Source organism: Xenia sp. Carnegie-2017, unplaced genomic scaffold (assembly GCF_021976095.1).
Source record: "Xenia sp. Carnegie-2017 unplaced genomic scaffold, XeniaSp_v1 HiC_scaffold_23, whole genome shotgun sequence".
NCBI classification, from domain to species: domain Eukaryota; kingdom Metazoa; phylum Cnidaria; class Anthozoa; order Malacalcyonacea; family Xeniidae; genus Xenia; species Xenia sp. Carnegie-2017.
In genome coordinates this window covers 15,337,917-15,342,661 of record NW_025813486.1, presented here as the reverse complement: position 1 = coordinate 15,342,661, position 4,745 = coordinate 15,337,917, and the positions used below count along the sequence as shown (strand labels likewise).

The 4,745-nt window shown below is 36.0% G+C and overlaps 1 non-coding gene across 1 annotated transcript; it reads right to left on the bottom strand.

Moving 5' to 3' along the window:
* Nucleotides 1-3,335: 3,335 nt before the first annotated feature.
* On the bottom strand, nucleotides 3,336-3,407 carry Trnat-agu. Its single transcript has one exon. It is a non-coding gene; the product is annotated as a tRNA-Thr (tRNA).
* Nucleotides 3,408-4,745: the final 1,338 nt, after the last annotated feature.

Below are 4,745 nucleotides of genomic sequence, written 5' to 3'. Positions count from 1 at the left end.
AAACAATTGAAAGAAGAAGTGCAGGTGCTCACATTTAAATTAAACAACAAGCCTCAATTTGACCTTGATAATTATAAAATGTCCAATGACAACATTGCTTTTTTATACTGGCTTTCCTACCTATAGCCATGTCCTAATGTGCTTTGACCTATTGAAGACAAAACCACAAATTCATTATAGAGTTTTCAAACAAACAGCAATACATCAAATTCTGGAAGGAACAATTGGCGTCCAGCAAAGTTAACAAAGTGGCAGGATTCACTATGGTTTACTCTTAAAGGCTTAGACTTGGATTACTAGAAAAGATCTTGCTCATCGTTTTAGGGTTGCTGTTTCCTGTTTCTGTCATTGTGAGAAGTTGGTTAAGATTCATGAGACAAGAGCTTGAGCCATTGTATGTATTCAATGGCTGTAAAACAACTCATTCAGTCAGTTATGCCTTTGCAATTCCAGCAACTATGTCCTGATGTTGTGTCAATAATTGGCTGCACTGAAATTAGAATGGAATCACCCTCCAGCCTGGACAATAAGGCAGCCTGCTATTCAAGCTACAAATCTCACTCCACAATGAAAGCTTTGGTGGGAATTACACCAAATGGGGTTGTCATTTTGCCAGTGACCTTTTCTCAGGTTCAATTAGTGATCCTGAAATAATAAAAGATCTGGTTATCTTGAAAATTAAATTATGGTGATGCTGTTATGGCTGATAAAGGGTTTTAATACAAGATGAACTAGCAGAAGTTGGTGCATCACTTGTTATACCTCATTTTCTCAAAGGAAAATCTCAATTTACTGTAGAAAGCAAACATAACAAGAAAATAGCATGTTTACGAATTCATGTAGAAAGGTGCATGGAAAGAATAAAAACTGGCATATATTTGATCGCTCAATGCCCATTTCTCTTGCTGATATTGCCTCAGACATATGGATTGTAGTAGTTTGTATATCAAATTTCTGGCCTTTAATAACATAATTATTTTTAGGGCAGTTGAATATTGACACAATGTATCAGATTTGGACAAAATGAAATGTTGGGTCTGTATTATTGTAAATAGAACTCTGTGTATAGGATGGTAAAATTACAAAATTTTAACATTTATGATCATTACTTAAAATTAATATATTTATACAACTTTTATATTACAATTGGGCTGGGAATTGAACAATTTTGCCCCACCTTTCACAATTAAATTTTATATTGGGATATACAAGTTCTGGAAAACATGGGTGTAATAAAATTGCTGTAGTCTAGGAAGAGTCTTACTCCAAAACACTTCATCAAAACAAATTTCATCAATGTGAACCCAAATACCATTAGAAACAACAAAATGACACACTTTTCCACCAGCACAAAACAATTGTTGTTGCATTTGGTAATAATACTTATGATTATTATTTATGTAAAGTTTCCCATTTTTTTTCTTATAAATGTACAACCTGCACAATGTATCCATGAAAGATTCATTCTCTTTGGCAGTGACCTTTTTTACTTCAAGTAGTACATTGTCATTTGTAATTCCATCAGGTGATGCCCAAGAAAAGGATGAGTAGAGGAAATGATAAATCCCACCTTCCTAACAGTATTTCCAGAAATTAATTCATATTTTTTAAGTATGCCAGCTTCTGATTCAATTCCATCCTTCATTGCTTTGGTTTGAATTGGCGTATGATAGTCAAGAACATCAGCAATAGCTTTGGTAGGACTTGTTGTTGGTTTTATTAAGCATCTTTTGACTTTTGATGCTGTTATACGAGGTTGTCTAACATCATACCAAAATTTTGACTCGTGTTGATTGACAGTAAGTTCCATTATGCGATTGCGGTCACTCACTGATGCTAGCAACCTTTTCTTAACCCTTTCACTCTTCGCTTTTATTTCATTTAGTGACATTGGTAGATATTTGTTTGGAGAAACCAGCTGCATACTTGCACTATCTAAATGAGCACTATATGATGGATTGTAGTCAGAAGTTTCAGAAGTCCTAAAGTTATTTTCATCATTTGGCTTTGGAATAATGAAGCTCAAACCAGTCTTCATTCCTGTTTCAGCTTCCAGAATCTTTATTTTCTTGTAAAAGAATGTAGATCCTCATTTGATGGTTTTGTTTCTCTGGAATTTTTGATTAAGATGTCCTCAGCAGATTTGAATTTTTCCTTGTTATAACTATGCTTTATAAACTTCATGTCCTGTATTGTGGAAGCTTTAGCTGCTCTTTTAGGAATATTCCAAGTGCAAGGCTTTGAAGTGCAAGGAGTAACAGAATCTTGCAAGCCGAAATTGTTTACTTTATTTGAAGAACAATCTAGAGATTCCAGCAAGAACAATGTAGCAGCTACATGATTGCAGCGTCCATCAACTCCAGCAGGGCAATCACAGAAAGCTTTTTTGCACAAGAGATCTTTCATTCATTGTTATTTTGACTATATAACTATCTTTTCTCATGGAAGGTAGCACTTTGCTTTTTATAAAATATAAACCATTTCTTGTTTGTGATAGAACATGTTGAACATTGCCAGACTTGAAGAAATTATAACCTTTCACGAGAGGTTTTTCAGTAGATACTTGCTTTTTTAACTTCAACATCATCTATTAGAAACTTCCAAATGTTGGCATACCTCACCCTTGGTAAAATTGAAAGATCTGTTTGGAATCCAGACATGGGAAATGCTTCATCTGGTGTCGTCTGAGGAGTACTTAGAGTGATCCTTTTTTTTCGATAGTTCTTTCCACTGTCAGGGTCAACAACTTGTCCATCCAAACCATTGTTAATGTAATTCTTTACTCTGAAAAGATACATTAATAAGCAATTATTTTAAGACGTTTGAGAGGTCGCACCGTCGCACATAATTTGATAATTGATAAAAAAAATCCACATACCTGTTCACAAGCTCAAGCTTTTTCCCAGTAATTTTAGCTCCACGACACGAAAGCCATCTCTTTAATATTGCCATCGAGCACTGTTCGACTGGCTTACAGAGCTTGGCACCAGGTATGTCATCCTCAGTTAATACAATATCACAGTCAGAATAAAGGCAAACTTGATCTTTTTCAGCGCAATTATGCTGTTCATCCATTATATTTAATATTTTACAGTCAGAAATCAACTCCAACTATTCAGTATCTTGCTAACAATGATACCGAAATAAATTCCCCAGGTAAAAAATAAAGTTGTTTACGAGCTAGTAAAGCAAAGCGTCCCCTCAAATATACCACAATGCAGCGTGCGTTGTCAACTAGTCACTAGTCTTCGCAGTGTAATTACCATTTCCGAAACGGCGAATATATATAATATATTAATCCTAACACGGTTTTTAATATGCACATGAAAAACATGTGACTTGGACGAGATTTGAACTCGCGCCTTCGGGATACTAGTCCGCCGCTCTACCTGTTGAGCTACCAAGCCCACAGGGATTGGAGACGAGTCAAATCTCTTTTAGACTGCGTATGGACGAGAGATTCTCGCCACTATAGTAGTTTACTGGATGGCACCGTGTTTCAACTTTATTCCAAAGCCATCATCAGAGTATATATATAATATATTAATCCTAACACAGTTTTTAATATGCACATAGGGGCATAGGGGCTTTGAGGAGGGGTAGTACCATTGGTGTCTGGCTTCTGCACTCTACCTGGTGTTAAGAATATTTAGGTAAAGAATGAAAACATCCATTGATTGATTTGGATATATTTATTATAGTTAACAACAACAGCGTGTGCGCAAAAAGGCAGTACGAACAGAACAGAATATATCATCATCACATGACATAGTTGATCATTATAGCATGACTTATATGAAGTTCTTTAACACTCCCACTTAATGATCATACTATAAAAAGTTGTTTTTTTTAACTAATCCAATTAATGTCTCTAACTTGGGAATTACTTAATTTTCTTGACTCCCAACATATCTCGAAAGTTCTCAAAAGTTTTTCTTGGTAGAGCTTTTGTCATAATATCTGCTAACATATTATCTGTCGAACAGTATACCACAGACATCACATCACGATTGACTTGTTCACGGACAAAATGAAAAGCTATGTCCACATGTTTGGTTCGATTATGGAATTTAGGATTTTTTGTAAGTTCTATTGCTCCCTGATTGTCTTCGAAAACTATAGATGGTTCATCTTGCTGTGTTCCAATGTTTGAAAGCAATCTTCTCAACCAAACAATTTCTTGGCTTGCTAAACTTAAGGCTATGTACTCGGCTTCAGTGGTTGATCTGGATACTGAGGTCTGTCTCTTACTTCTCCAACTGACAGTATTATTTTGAATTTGAAACACATATCCGGAAGTTGATCGTCTGGTCTCAATATCACCTCCCAGTCTGCATCAGAATATCCGGATAACACAGGATCTGAACTAGTAGCCGTGAATAACAAACCATAATCCAACGTTCCCTTTAAATACCGGAGGATTCTCTTTACACCTTGCCAATGTACTACGCTCAGTCGAGACATAAACTTCGACAAAATTCCGACTGCCGATGAAATATCGGGACGAGTAGCAGTAGCTGCATAGGTCAGACAACCAATTGCCATTTGATATCTTTGAGTCTCCACTGGTGTCTCATCTTTTGACAATGACTCAAATTTCATTCCAGTCTCCATCGGTGTTGTGACAGGTTTGCATTGGTCCATCCCAAATCTCTTAAGTATCCCTTCCAGATATTTTGGCTGACTAATGGATAGTGTTCTTGTCTTGCGGTTTCGTTCAATCACCATTCCAAGAACATATTTCA